The sequence below is a fragment of the Coenobita brevimanus genome, chromosome 55 (genome assembly GCF_032717465.1).
Source record: "Coenobita brevimanus isolate Jiangsu-jjx chromosome 55, ASM3271746v2, whole genome shotgun sequence".
Taxonomy (NCBI): Eukaryota; Metazoa; Arthropoda; class Malacostraca; order Decapoda; family Coenobitidae; genus Coenobita; species Coenobita brevimanus.
This window is the reverse complement of record NC_137008.1, coordinates 52173182-52189932: the sequence shown is the minus strand read 5'-3', so window position 1 is coordinate 52189932 and position 16751 is coordinate 52173182.

Sequence of the window (16751 nt, the reverse complement as noted above, 5' to 3'; positions counted from 1 at the left end):
CCACATTCTTGCATTAGGGCTGGCATAAGTCCTTAATATATTGCTCCCATGAGGGCTTCTAAAAGCAGGTACTGTTTCATTTCTGAAATATAAATGTTTCATCTTTGCAGTGAGTTATAAGTAGGGAAATTGATGTACTGTACTGTACTTGCCAGTGATGCTTCAGCATCTTGTACTGTATATGTTTTGTAGTTGATGGTTCTTTTCTGTTCTTATGCATGTGGCATGGTAATAGTATGTTGTGATGATGTGGGTCACCTGAATGTATAAAGTTACCCAGGGTTCAGCAATAGTATTTGTACTCACATTTTTAGGAATGATTCAGATGATATTGTGTACTTATAATTTTTCTTAGTAACTTCCTGTTAGGTTACATAATGAAGGAATAGTGTTGAGAAACTGGGCCACATATAAACATTCCTTGCTTAATGTATTGAATGTATTCAAGCAAATATGAATTGGTATTTATGCTCAACTCCTAATGTGTCCCAGTCATCATGTAGGAGTTAAGAAAGATGTGTACAGATATGGTATTCATTGTGTGTGTGTGTGTGTGTGTGTGTGTGTGTGTGTGTGTGTGTTTGTATGAGAGAGAGAGAGATTCAGAAGTACAGTACTGTAGTGACAATAAGTGTAATTACATAGTAAGCTACCTGTATAAGAAAGCTTACTTGATACATTACCACTTCTTTTATCAATAATGAAAATTAAATTTTTCTTTTAATTCAAACCAGTCTTAGTGCAGAAATGAGGACTGAGAAAACCAAATTCTCTGAAGGATATTAGAAAAAAAAAGGATGAGATTATATTATGCACAAAAGGACTGTTGAGAGATGAAAACAACAGAGTACGGTACTGTAATTTCTTGTTGTATGTTGCCTTGGTTTTATGTTCCTTTTTTTTACCTTCAAGTAAATGCCAAAAAGATTGCTCACTAATATTCCATTGCTACCTATAAAGGTGCTTTACCAGTTTTCCACCAGTTTACAGTACTGGTTTATGAAAAAGTTATCCTGTATTATAAATCATCCCTGATATAGAGACTGCTTACTGGATTTGAATGTCTGGGAGTAAACTTAAAGATATGGTAACAGTAGCAAGGGGCTAGTGAAGAATGCTACTGAATGTAATACTGTATAAGAACAGTGCAGAATAATGGGATGATAGAGAATGTGATCCCTTCAGAAATAGAAAGTTTGTGATCTGCACATGGAAAAGGTTTTCTCAAGCAAAATACGTCTTTTGATATACAATTTTGGAATTACTGGTTTTATCTTCCTAATATTATAGTACTTTATCATACAGTATTTTAATGCTCTTTTAATTATGGAGATATAGGACTTTATACAGAAACAGACAGGACTTGTTGTGGCTCCAGGCTCATGTGGACGTGAGCCCAGTGGAGTACAGGCTGAAGACGCTCTCCTCCCTCAGTCCACCATCCTCCTTTTGAAAGATAGTGGGGCAGTCAAAGGACATTTAAATAACCAGACAGTGGAGCCATCTGGTTGCACTGGTGCCACCACATGAAGGCATCCCTCTCCAGTGCTTGCAGATCATTCATTGTAGACATAAAGATGGAATATGTAGTTAGTCAGAATGTTTACAGGTATAGACTGAAGGAAATAAGATAATAATGTATTCTCTACACTTGTACTATTGGCATTGAGATCAGAGCTGTTGCCATAAGCTTGCTTAAGATAATAAGTTTTAGTTCATGATTAAGATGGCAAAAATTATTATTGTCATCATCACCATCATAATTATGAGTACCACTCTGTTTCCCACTTAAAATGGGGTTGGTGTAAGGAAAGGGTTATCATCAAATACAGTACCAACAGACATAGTTTCACATAATCCAAATCAAAATCATCATTATGGAAAGGAATCTTGTTGCATTTTTATGTAAGCAAGAAGTTTTAAATATTTACATTCTTGCCACTCACTTTGTTTCCCATCAAATTAAGGTCTTTGGTGAGGATGATGGTGGTCACCATTGTCATCTACTGAATTTGTGCAGTTTTCATTCCTTGGTCCATAAATAATTTGGTGCAGTAAGCCCTTCTTATAATTTTTTAAAAAATCAATACATTACATGTTCTTTTTCTATTAAGTCCTCTGTAATTTAGAGGAAAAATTGATTTTGCATTTCCACTGCTACCAATAAAACAAAGCTGATTTTCCTGTATCCATCAATTTATAGCACTGTAAGTCCTCATAAGTGACTTTTTTATATTTTTGTTGTTTTGTCTACCATATTCCATATTACTGAAAAACTGGTTATTAAATTCCCTTGCTACATCTTACCTTTTCCCTAATTTCAGTACCAGTTTTGAAAAATAAATTGCAGTAATTTTGAACACATACTTGACATTTAATATGGACTCCCTGCACCAGTTGCTTGGAAAAACTTGTGATGTTTTGGAACACACCCCTGACTTAGAATCAAGACAACCTGTACTGTGTAATGAACAGTCAGGTGCACATTTCTGTTCTTTACTTACCTCATAGTTAATCTATATTTTTATTTAACAACTTTTTTGTAATGTATATATGTAAAAATGTATAATTATTTATCATCCTTAGTGGTATGTTGCTTATTGTCATGTATTAATGTGTATATATACAGTATATTGTGAACTCACTTTATTTCATTAATTTCATTACTGAGCTAAATATGATGAAGTCGGAACATAGAAACCATTCCATACCCATATCATCATCATCTGAACCTTATTCTCGATATTGTAAATCAGGTGGGTAAGATTCAAAAACAGTAAAAAAGAATACCACAGGAGGAGGAGAACTAGCATCAGAGTGCTCCACAAAATTGGGTCACAGTTCCAATTACTCTTCATTTTCTCAGATCATACATAAGTTCAGAGTCATCATTAATCCTGCCTTATATCAGGTATGCCTGTTATTGAATTCTTAGAATGTTCGTAAATTGTCTGTATCATCAGAGGTAAACAGATGGAGAAATCCCTTGTGTCTTGCTCTTGTTTTGGGAGATATATCAAAGGGATGACATTATACTCTTGTTACTTTAACTTGGCCTAAAATTCCCACCTCTCCATCTTCACTGCTGAACTGTTAATATATATTGACACTTGATTATGATGCTAGTCATAAATAAATGTTATGGAAAGTATTCATAGCAGGAGCATTGTGTCCTTCTTCCACAGAGCCTTGTGAAATACTGTAAACTGAAAAAGGATGAAAATCTTGACCAAATTGGAGTAGAAACAGTATAGTATTTATTTTTATTTATTTATTTATTCATTTACAGAAGGGACTTTCATTTTGATACTGTACCTGCTAAACTTGATGTAGATGTAATTGTATCAGATGTCCTTCATGTGTAATCCAGTCAGAGATTTCTTATAAAAAAGTCACTGAAAATTTCAGAGACCATTTCACACTATTGAAGCACATACATGCTTTATTTTTTATGTTGCTGCAGCTGATTCTGCCAATTACAGTCCAGTCCAGTCCTAATTAGAAATACATTAGGCCGTGACTCATGCATACCTTCCATTCCACTCCATCATTAGATACTAGAATCCATTGCTTAAAACTTCCATCTTTCCATCGTAACTGCTGAGTTGTAAGACTGAATTAACACTAGAACATGATGCTAGTCATGAAGAATTGCTATGGAAGGGATGTAGTGCCACAGCACTGACTTTTTCCACCACTGAAATATATGATGTAAGTTGCAAAAGAAAAAAAAACTGGTCCAAAGGAAAGGTGAAAGAGATATAATGTGTGAGGAAGTTAGAGTGAGGGAGGCAGGTATGGAAGGATGTGAGTTGTAATTTTAATGTGGAATGGACTATAGTGGAAGTGTTAGGAGCAAAAATGTATCATGGTCCATTTTTTCAGTCTTGCTGATATTGGGTTTCATACTCATGTTGTCACTGTGTAGCATTCATAAATATTATTGTAAATAATTAGAAAATTTACCTGTAGTATATTTATAGAGTCAGCTGTTTTGGTAATTTGACTTGACATGAGGGAATACCCATATTTTATTGTTAATGATATCTGTGATGATGCAGAATAGATGTAGATTATTCATTTGACTTTTTTTTTGTACTTTGTCATTAATGTGCTACCATACTGGTACTATATAGGTATGTACAGGTTATGAACTTGTATAAAGATCCCTTTACTGAGTACTGCATAATTAAACATTCACAGTAGTAGTTTGAGATGTGATAGATTTTAAAGTATGTATTAACCAACATTCAGCTTCAATCTAGGCATATTGGACTCCTTATTATCAATAAAGTTTCATTTTTGAATATGTCAAGATGTCAGATTTTGCAATATCATAATGCATATCACTAACAATACCTGTCCTCAAAACTCAGTAGTCATCATATCATGTTTGGTTTTACTTTTTACGAATTAATAGCTTAGAATGCAAGTACAGTACCTGTAGCTGCTTTACACCTGCAGCAATAATTTATCCGACTTTAGGAAAATTTGACACCAGGTCGCAAGGAAGTATTTATGTTTCACCTAATAATTTGTTTGTAAGTCTGTCCTTGAATCCAGTTTGTATTGTGAAGAAACTGTGAAGCTGAATATGAATGAAAGTCCTTTTCAACTTACTGTTCTCTGCACCTGCAGGAATTGCCCATGTTATGACAAGCATATGCTGTGTGTCTGTCTGTCTGTCATCCACTCCTTGATTACTCCATTAGGAGTGTGAAGGTTAGGAGACAGGCTACATAATCCAGACTTTTAAGGCAAGAGAGGCCAGTTGCCTGGCCCTGAGTGGCATTATGTGAGTAGTAAACCCCAACCATCCCTCAGATATAAATGCTTGTGGATCACATCTAGTTGGAGCACTTTAATCCACTAGACCACAAGCTGCAGTAGAATTATGATTTTCCATTGGGCTTTATCTGTACCGTGCAGTCCTGGTAAATTATCACTCCAAGCAAAGGGAAAGGGGAAAAAGCCCTGTAACCATGTTATTATGATGATTTTAAAAAAAATTCTTAAGGAATGATTTACCTTTACAAACCTCTTCACTAATACTGATAGAATATTAGGTAATAGCAAAAAAAAAAAAAAAAAAAAAAAAAAAAAAATAAGGGGTTAACCAAACAAAAAAAAGTGCTTCCTTCACTTGGTGGTAAGCAGAGTGGAATCCTTAACCCCTTAAGTCTGATGACATTGTTGGCTTGTTCTGTCCACTTCTAAGCAATTTTATTCAACTTACAAAAGATCTGTAATATACATGAGAATTATTAAGGCCATATCTATCTCCTCGTGATTGAAAAGTATCCCGAACTGAATAAAATAATTTGGAGGGGTTAATGAAAATGGACTTTAGATGGTTGGCCGTTGCTTGTCGTGCATGAGCAATTACTGCAGAGATTTTAGTTATTGTTTTGTCGATGAAAATTTGATGTCTCATTCTAGGACGCAAGAAAGCAGTACAATTTATTGTTTTATTTATATATTCTCTATAACGAAAGGAACTATTGCTGTGCTGACCAAAGAGCTATATTTAGACTGATTTTCTCAAGCTTCTCTGCAATGTTTGTACTGTATAGGGAATATACTGTACCCCTCTGTAGTGCATAGATGATTTGCACTGTGCAGAGATCAGTCTTGTAGGAAGAATAAGTTAGGTAATTTTATGTTGTAACTGTGTGGTGATGAAAGTACATCACTGAATAATAATGTACAAATTTTTAGCTCTAAGTGCTATACTCTTCTTTCTTACATGATGATTTTACCTGAAGCTCCATCAGCATTTTGGTTATGCAGTGTACTTCATGGCTCATTTTGTATTAGGCAGCACTGTAGTTAATGTAAGAGTTCTGTGATGTCAGTGACATAGCTACCAGAAACTACATTGCAGTTTTTTAATACAGTGGTGTACCTTATATTCAGTACTATACTGTATTTATATTATATATAATTTTTTCCCTGTGCACATATGAGAGGGAGCTTTTAAATAAAGTTCTGACCTTTTTTAGGACATGAATCAGAAGAGACAATACCAGGTTCAGCCTCATCCTTAACCCTTTGTGTGTCGTAAGAGATATGGGACTACAGTACTTGCAACCATTTAGTGATGGGCAGTGTGTTGGCCTAATAAAAGAAATGGAGTGGCCTTCATCAAAACAGTAGAGGTTCCCAACACAAACATTTTTTAGTTAAACTTGTGTCAGGAAAAAATAATCCCATGTAATTATTTTGTTATATATACATCACAGTTTATTCTCATATCTTTATCATGGTATGACATAAGTAACATTTATGTCTATCTATCTATCTATTGCCAGACGTCATAATCCCGTAAGGGGTGGCCATTTGACTTAGAGTTATTGGTTTTATGGGGAGGGGCACTAACCCTCCACTAACCCACTTGTTGACATGTAGGGAGCATTTATGGGTTGGTTATATGGTTACCACCCAGTGTTGTAAATGGTTTCTTGGCTTACAGGAAACCATTTGGCTTGTCACTCAATGTAAAGCCACCTGTAAAGAAAAAGAAAGCAATAAGAAGTGACAAGAAAGATGGGAGTAATAGGAAGAGAGGAGGGCAGGCACAGAAAAAGAATGATAAAGGCTAAGGAAGAAGTAGGCAGCACTACATCAAGTGAGTGGATGATGGTCGCCACCACCTATGTACTGTATATATTTTTTATCCGTCTCTGGTTACAGAGGGGACATTTATCATCTTGTGGGCCTTAATAAATTGCCTTCCCTCCCGTTTTTCATTGTTACATAGCTGCTTTGTCGTGGTCACAGAAGTTATAATTACCTGGTGTATGAAGATCATCAGCTCATCTTTTATTTCAAACAGAATTGTACAGAATGTATATAAACAGTAATAAATTGATTCAAAATTATCTTTATAAATTTATAGAAAATTCTGGGCATCAGCCCAGCCTGCCTTTCATCATATCCATCCATATGATGGGGTTGCCTGATACTGATTATAATACAAAGAAAATGGTGTTTCCAGTTACCCACTCCTGCCCATCTTCATCTTTTATGATACATAGGGAATATGTGCATACAGTAAGTCCTCATTATGGGTCTTCGTTTAACAACTCTCCTTACTGTTACTGGTCACTACATGGTAAATTATAGAAAAATTGTCTGTTCAAGTTTCACTGTCACCTGTAAAATTGATCTGCCAGTTTCTCTTAATTGATAGTACCCACTGTATTGAAAAAGTTGTGATATTTGGAATACATTCCTGACTTACAATGAGGACTGCCTGTAATATTCTTTCTCCCCTCTCACTAAGGATATCTAAAGAGCAATGTAAAATGATGAGGTATATTGATGTTTTAGGAACAAAGAAGAATTTGCATGTAACAGAAAGGAGTCCATGATAATTTTACGCAAGAATTATGAACAGCAACATTGCATGATGGCACCAGAATTTTTCACACAAGAAAAAAAAAAAAAGTTACTTGTTTATCATGTTGCCTTATGAGTATGTTCTGTGGCTGCCATGTGTGTGTTCCTGATAGTATGTGCTTCCACAGCCTCCCTGTCACTGTGGCATTTATCACCACACCATGCTGTATTATTTCCTGCCAAGCTGTACTTGGCACTCTTTTGTATTATAAGGCAATGTTTTATGGTACAGTATTATAAGAAGCAGGATAGTATGATGACACAGGACAGGATGACATGGAGGTAATTTATTTGTGGCCATCTCTTCCAAGATTATTGCTATTGACAGATATTTTGATAAACTAAATCTTTGTGGCAAAATATCCTACTTCTAATAATGCAAACATCGCCTGATAATATTAACACACTGTCAAGCCTATACTGTATTCTCATCAGCTTAGAAGATTTCTTAGCACCTCTTCCTCTTCAGTTTATTTCTCTGCATGACACGTTAACTGTCATAGTATATTGTCTTTTTATTTTATTCTTGCTACATTCAGATTACTTGAATTAACTTGGAGAAGTCCTGTCATGATGAAGAGAAGGAAAATTTTTCATTTAACCCTGTCATTACTAGAGGCCTTCCCAGAGCTGAATAAAATAATCTGGCAGTAATAAGAGTAAAATATAAAAGGTGTCTTGATAATGAAAAGGTGTCATGTTAATGAACTGGTGAATATTTTCTTGTATGTTATTTGTGCATATTGTGTGTATATGGTATTAAAATTGTATAAGTGACATACAGCAAAATATTAAGGTGTAATATGCAAAACTTGTGTCCGAGTAAGAGGTGCTACAGAGTTTCCTAAGCCCAAGAGAAATGGTTCCACATCACTGTTACCGTAGCTTATTGTACCAAAATGCTATATATACTGTACAATACAGTGCTGTATTGACACAAGCTTCTCACAAGGAAAGAGGAAAGATATGGTGATAAAAATTTATTTTGCATACTTAAATGATTAATGAGTAAACTTAGGCATCATTAGAAGCTTAGGCTAAATGGGAGAAAGCTGTGGTTGAGACCATGATATACTCTCTGTGGTGTAATAGCAAGTTGTGTAGTATGTTAAAACTGTCATGTCACTTGCTTACTTTGTTGAAGAAGGATCTCATCTTTTGTTTTTACTAGTGAGAGCTTGAGCAATACCATGTTATAATGTGAGTGTAATCAAGACTGCTGGACTGATCATTACAGTACAGTGGTATGTTAACCTACCATCAGTGAAAAGAATAGTGTACTGTCTGTTTTTTTCACATTAAACATGCAATCTTTGTACAGTATACAAGAGTTGATGAAATGTATTGCACATTTTCATTTCTGTTTTACATCAAGTTGTGATCTCAAAACAGCATTTAACTTTGTGTTTTTTCTAAATGTTTGCATTACTTATTTACTTATTTATTTATTTTTAAGCTGGCTGTACTGTACTACAAAATGTATCAACTGTATACATCACCTTGTAAGACTAAGGCAAGTCTTTATATTGAAATTTATGTGCATACAGCTAATAATGTAATCAGTGGAACAGCTTTTTTTAGTTTGGGAATTCTTAAGCAGAGAATCAAGGCTGTTACATAGCTAAATCCCATTTTTTTCCCTCTTCCTCACTCACCTTCTTCTCTCCTCCCCCAGACTATCCCTCCTCTTTCAGACGTGTGTTAATGACTGCTGTATTTCTTAACTTATTGTGCTGTTGTATCCCACAGCAGATTTAAGTGAGTGTTTTGTGGGGGGAAAAGTAATGTGTACTTACACTGACTATTTCTGAACTCATACTAAGGGTTGGGGGGTTGTATTTCCATAGACTGTACAGTATACGTCAAAAAGATATTACCACTTCAGATAGTCAGTCTGCTAGCATGTATTATCGTGATATATACTCGTATATTGATCTGTCTGTACCTCTAACTATTGTACTGAGCCAACCTGCCCAATCACATTTGATTTCTATATAATCACTGTGCTGTATTACCCAATAAGCTTCGGGCGTAGTCATATATTTGTGTTTTCCTGCCAAGGATTTCAGTTCCTAACATGTTTATGGATACAAAATATTTCTAATGTATTCCTGACAAATCTAAGCCAATATGGAAGCAGCTTAAAGGATACAAAATAAAAACAAAAGACTGCTTTATCGATTATTGCCATGATAAAGTTGGGAATTTACATTTTTGGCAGAAACTCATACCTTTAACCCCATCAGTCTGGTGATGTAATTTATATTTCATTTTTGCGCTCTCCAGACAGTGTTATTCAGTTCAGAAGATACTTTTTGAACCACAGGGGTTAGAGACTGCCTTAATGAACCCCATTGGTATGAGAGGACCTTTCATAAGTTGAATAAAATTGTATGGTAACAGGAAGAATAAGCTGTGAAGGACATCACCTGGATTCAAGGGGTTAATGATGCCAGCCGAAGATTAAGGATTAACTGTGCTCTCATATTCAAACAATACAGCCTTGTGTCACCTCTCCCATCCAGTCTATACAGCATACCCACACTTATTTTGTTTAATTTGTCAGTTCTTTCTCAAGTCTGTCTTAGGGCCGTGTTTTTGTGACTTCAGCAGGCTTTCTGGTACCTTTTTCTTAGTGATATATATACAGTGCTGTATTGCAGCTAATGTTCTCTTGTATGTTATTTATGAGGAAAAGTGTAAGCTGAGAGTTGACTAACTTAATATCAACATTGTTTGCATAAATGATTACAAGAGATAGATGTAGATATATAGTGGTAAGAAAGAGGTCCTTCAAAGCCTCCGAAATTGACAATAGCAGGCCCTGATTAGGTGAAATGTCTCGGTTTTGGCAGCTTAGAATCAATTAAACCATTGCCAGATTAAAGAACAACTGGGGTTTTAGATAGCACTTCATTTTGGGGTAACCATATGGGTCTCAGACTATGATTTACTTACTGGTGATGAATACTGGTAGTTAAGTTAAAATACTTACCATTCCATTGTTGCATTGCTTTATATGATTTATTTTGAAAAGATATGTTAAGAATAAAATTACATGGAAAATATACTCTTTTTATTTTGCTGATCTATAGTCAATTTGCTTCCATCAGATGGAACTGGGCTACTCTCACACCCTGAGTACTGGTACTAAGTTGTGGTAGTGTTAAATTCATTGAGCATTAGCTGGAAAGTAGGATTTGAATCTCTTTGGTAACTGCTCAGCTCATCTCTCCAGTCAGATTACACCTGTGCATCAGCTGAACTAACAGAGATTAGGGATTTTTTTCAGATGGAAACAAACCATCTATAAACCCCTGTGTGTCTCTTTCGTAAATGAAGAGATGATACATTTTAGTAGTTTTTAGGAAGCAGAGTGAGGCATCCATTCATTGGCTCAAATGTATAAAAATTACAATCAGTAGCTGAATGTGTGGTGTGTCCTTGAATGTGAGGCATGCTGGGGCTAGGATTATGATTGAAGAGTTAGATGAATCTGTAGTGTGTCCTTGAATGTGAGGCCTGGGGGAACTAGGATTATGACTGAAGAGTTAAGAGGAAGGATGGGACTGGAATGTATTGGTGTGGTGATGTTTCTTATGTAGTGATAAGGAGGGGTAGAGTGAGATGGCTTGGACATGTTGGAAGGATAGATGAAGGTGGAAATTAGGAGTGAACATCAGGGGTACAAGTGTGAGAGGCAGACCAGAAGACTGGACAAGGTCATAGTGTGTGACCTTAGGGATTAGGAACTGAATATGGAGGCTGCAGAGACTGAGCAGCATGAAAAGTCTAGGTGACCAAGGCCGACGCATGCAAGTATGTTGGGACCGACCTTTATAAATTTGATGATACAAATTTATTATCAATTCCATGTGTGACTTAGATTTGTCTTTGCAGGAGGAACTAGAGACACAGGAAGATTCTGCACTCTGCTGTCCTTGATCTTCCTGCAGAAAACAGCCATAACTTTAGATAATTTCCTCTTGTAACTAGTTGTTTTTGTAAGAGAAACAGGAGACAGGGAAAGTCTGGATGCTCTCCTTTCCTTGTCCTTTAACAAAAATTGATCATGGTTATGACAAGGAATCGATCATTAATATCCTGTAGAATCCCACACAGGATACCAAGGGCCATTTCATTAAAACTGAGAATCCAAAGATGTAGACAAGCCCAAAATTATAATGAACTATGAATTTCTGAATGTTCTGAATGTGATATAACATTGACCTCTCTGTAACACTGCAGACTATACAGTACTTTGTGATGTGGGATGCAAGTACAGTACAGGTAAGGTTCTGAGGCTAAAGGTCCTGCCCCTTTGCCTTGCCCGTTATATAGTGCCCTGTTAGACTCTCTGGAGAGAGAGAAATTCTATGCTTTGACTAATGAACAGTTATATCCTCTTTACCTTAACGTGGTCCAGATTTTTTTTTTCTACGTTTCCAGTTTATTTCATGTAGCTGAGGTGCTTAAAGAGTCTTAAGGTTCTACATCCTTTCCATAATACTTTGTAACTCGTGTTAATCTGTTGTTGCAGCTCAGCATTCAAGATGGAGAGATGACAATTGTAGGCCAAGTTAAAGTAAAGAGTAAGGTAATAACATCATGCAAGTCTTGAAAGAATCAATAGGTCTTTTACATTTATTTACTTTCTTTTGCACCCGTGTGTGTGTGTGTGTGTGTGTAAAATTCTCGACCCCCTCGTTAATACACCTTGCAACAATGATCCGTACTTTTCAGCTAATCATTCGAATCTTGGAATCCATAATCTGCAGTTCATTTTTAGTAAACGGCAAATTCCTTGAACTTGAGTTAGGACTTTATGAACCCCCAACCACTTTCATCCCCATCTGCTCCTCCCTCCCCCATTCCTGTTTCACTCTCCTTTGTTCTTGGTTCAACTTTTTTTTGTTTTCCCTAGGTCCTGTCGCAACAGGTACGAGGAGCTGACATTTAACTCCTCCTGTGCAATTTCTTTTTTTTTTTCTTCTTTTTTTTTTTTTTGCCTGACACTTTTTTTCTGCTTGGTGGAGACCCCTTGAGGTGAATGAGTCTCCATTAACCCTTTTTAGCAATGTGACGTCTTTTTATTTTATTTGTACTGCCGTCAGACTTCGATTCAGTTTAAGCGATACATTACGTAATGAAGGGGCTTGAAACGCTTCTCCTACCCTAGACTACGAGAAAGCCTTCCTAAACTGAAGAAAACAATACTTGGTCAGATGTAATTATTTATTTATTTTTATATTTTCTAATTTTCTCTTGTGAACTGACCCCTGGAAAGGTGAACACAACAAAAGAACAATGACAGGCTTTCCTGTCGGAAAAAAAAAAAAAAAAGCTGGTTAGGGATATGTGGCAACTACCAGTGTTGCTGACGATGTGACTCGTATGTACATTTATATAACTGCTCAACTAGATAATTTCCCCAGCCACTGCACGTTATTTTCTGTTACATTGTAATATAGCTAACGTAATGGAAATGCAGATACTCTAATGAAACATTCGATAAGGGAAGGAAAACAGTCTGTCGGCTGTCAAAATCGGCGGCGCAGTGGAGATTAGGGGGTGAGAATTGGTAGGTAGGGGAGGGGGATGGCGAATTTGAGGGGAGAGGAAGGGGAGGGTAGTGGTTGGGGGAAAGAGGCAGGGGGAGGGACGCTGAGAACGACGCTACGTAACACTGGTTGAGTTTAGACAGCGTAGGTGCGTACAATAGACGCAGTTTTATATAGAGCGGAGTGTTGAGAGAAACTCGGGGCTCCTTAGCTGTTCTTTATTCTCAAGAGCTACTGTAAGTTCCTTTATTTTGGCAGTGTGTTAATACCTGTCTACAGTCTTTAAATTCAGTGGATTCAGGCATTTCGAACTGATCTTGACATTTTGGCTTTCTATTAGTAGACAAGGTGGTGAACCACTCAGCCTCAGATTCTTTTTCTTAAAAATTTATGTATTATACTGGAATAGGGGAAGTCGGAGTGTTACGTAATTTACTAAGTGTCAGTGTTTTAGCTTTGCAGCTGTGTTAATAACGTTTGTAGATTTACTGAAAACGCTGAAATCGGAGTGCACAATAATGAAAGCGTCTTGACGTCGAAGTGTCGTTACTTGTTCAAATGAAAGAATTATACCAATTATAGGTTTCGGTCAGACTTTGACCCCCTTTACCCCTCGAATTCGATTACATGTATTTCTTTTATTACTTTCATATGACTGTTCTTGTTAGGAGAGTCTGAACTGGATGGGTTGGTTATCGCCTCCATTAGCACCGTGAGAGGTCCATTTTTAGTTTATTTAAATCGTGTGGAGGTAGCAAAAAATAAAGTACATCACATCGATTTTTTTGTTTGTTTACTTATTTACTTATTGTGTGTGTGTCCTAGTCTGGGCAATAAGAGCACGTTCCTTTGAGTATTATGCTGTCTCTCGCCAATAAACAACTCTTCCTAATGTATTTATATTTTTTTCAGCACTGACCTACAATCTTCACTCAACTTGACAGTCTCCCAAGACTTGTTCATACGCAATCGACCTTCAGTATGGGTAGCTACACTCCATCCCTCCACGGTAATTGCATTTTATATTCCTGTACTTTTTTAAAATTTAACGACCTAAAATTTTTTCCCATATTCTTTTCTCTATCTTGACCTAAAATTGTCATCTTTGTTGTGAATACGGAGTTGTAATAAGAGATTAACACCAGAATATGATGCTAGCCACGCTGAAGTGCTGCGTAAAGTAGGTTCGTAGAATTGTTTTCCTGCCTTTTAAGTACGTGGAATAAACTGTAGAAGGTCGAACACCTTGCCAGTTAATGTGGAAGGACTATAGTTAACTGCATCACAAATTACTAGATGTTGGGCTGTTAGTTATGGAGAAATGTTGCTTTTTTGGCACGATTGTTTCACTTGAGATAAGTTTTTGCAAGGCTGACAAAATCTTCCCAATGTATCTTCTGAAAAAAAAAAAAAACTCAAAAATGGTAGAAATAATATCCAAAGTTATTTTGTGATTCTGAGCCCCGATGAGATGTAAAGTCCATTGTGCCTAATGGAGCGGACAGAGGGAGTCCTGCCTGGCTTCAACCTTTAGGATATGAGGGAACAGCATTAATAAACTCTCCTAAGACTGAGTTGAGTTTAAGATGGCCTGAATACATACAATGGCTCCACGCTTACATTACCAAAGGCATTACAATCAAAATTAATACTGAAGTGACAAAATAAGAAAAATCGATCAGTAGCAATGCTTGTTTTGGAGACTTGATCATAGAAGAAAAAAAAATCTATTATAAATATCCGCTTGGCGAGGAATTTAAACTGTGGCTTTGCTGGGGTCAGCCCAAGAGGTCGTAGTGGGGTAAGTGACATCAGGGACGATAAATGGCAGAAACTGATAACTGGCAACTCACCTTAAGCCAAGAAAAGTTTTCCCGTGGAGAAAAACCAACTATACACACTTTCTACCTTAACCTGGCCCAGATTTTCGTCCTTCTGTACCTTATTTAAACGTAGATCAATGGCAGGAAAATACTACTGCTCTTCATCCTCTCCACAACACTTCTTCGTGACTCGCATCCTATTAGCAGGAGATGGAGAGATGATAATTTTAGGCCAAGTTAGTGCCGTCGTTATTTTAGTATTAATTATTTATATACTCATTTATTTGCGATGGAAAGTTTCCCTGTAGTCATTAAAATGGTCTTACGGTTGCTGAAAGGTAAATCTTGGAATAAGTTATCTCCCAGGATTTAAAGGAAGGCGTTAACTGCACCCAGTGGGCAAGCAGTGCGCCTTTCTCAAGATGCACGCGTGAACTTGTAGGCGGTCTCTCTTTCTCTCCCTCTCTCTCTTGACCTGTCAGACCCTGATATCACCATGAACTTAACCTGCACTGACTTGTTGCAGCTCTGACATCATCATGCATGAAACTCGCTTCTGTTGATAAATTAAGAACATTTGTGGATATGGAACCAAGCTTTGTGTAACATGAGACATTTTCCTTCTTTCTTCCTTTTCTCTTACATATTATACCCGCTGAAATTGTGAGGCTACAAGTTCTTCTCACGAAATTGGCACAGGTTCAGTATGTATCCCTAATACAACTTCTCCAGTGTTGATACCTTTTGCCTCTTGCTCTTTCCTCAGCATCTGTCTTTGCTGTCATAATTATCATACTAATTGTAATGCTAGGTGTTTTAGGGTCAGCTTCCCGTCCCTCTAACGCAGCTGGGTTCTCTTTCTAGACCGGAGCTTAGACAAATAAGAGGCAGGACACAAAAACTCGAGGCAACAACCTTACAAGTGTATTACTAAATTCTACAGTGGAACGGGTAGATGTCACAAATACAGGTATACTGGACAATTATAATTCTTAGGCGCAGGATACTACTCAGGACAGGATCGGGTAGGGTGAATAGCACTTAGGGCAGAGGGGTTATGCCCTGTTATTGCAGCAAGTCTAGGTTCTATTTCACTGTGGGTAATTATTACTTTTAACACTGGGGCCTACTTACGATCTTAGTGAGGTGCGGCGTCACTATTTGGTAGCGTGCTCACTGTGATAGACCCGTATTTCACTGCCTTGCCGTGTTCACTGTTTCACTGTTACCTTGCTTATTCCACCACTCTTTTATATTGTCATTGATGCTTTTCTCACTGACTTCCTTTATTCTTTTAACTCACAGTTCTGCCTTTACTTCACTATGTCACGGACACTGCTTTCACTGTCACTCACTTTCGGGTCTGGGCGTCGTGGCGGTCAGGTACAAGGGCGGCGGAGGTGACAGCCTCACTACTGACGGGGCTGTGTTCCGCCAGGGGCCTCTGTGTTCAGGGGCCACGGGATCACGCGTAGGGGCGTCCTCTCTCGTCCGGGGCTGCTGGTGGCGAAGGGTCCCGCGCTTCCGGGGCTTGGGACGGGAGTCTGGCCCTCAGGGCTGGGGCCGAATAGCTGCCTGAACTTCTCGCTCAGGCGCCTGACGGAGGATGAAGATCTCCTGCGTCGGGGTATAGGGAGGTCCCGCCCGGGGGTCGTGGGGGGGGTCTGGAGGTCCCAAGGGCTGCGGTCCCCGGTGTTTGGGGACGCCGTCAGGAGGGGGCTGCGGTGTCAGCCTACGTCGGGGTCCGTCAGGCGAGTCCTCTCAGGAACCGGCTGCAGGGAAAAGAGCCCGGTGGTAGTCACGTGGCCTCTCCAGTACTCCTCCGGGCTGGGGGCTCCCTCTGGGTCGTAGGCTGGTGGGCAGGAGTCAGCACCTGATGAAGGAGCGGCTACCGGCTGTCTACCGTAGGGCTCGGCTACTGGCCGTGGCCTTCTAGGGGCGCAGCTACCGGCCGTCGCTAAGGCCC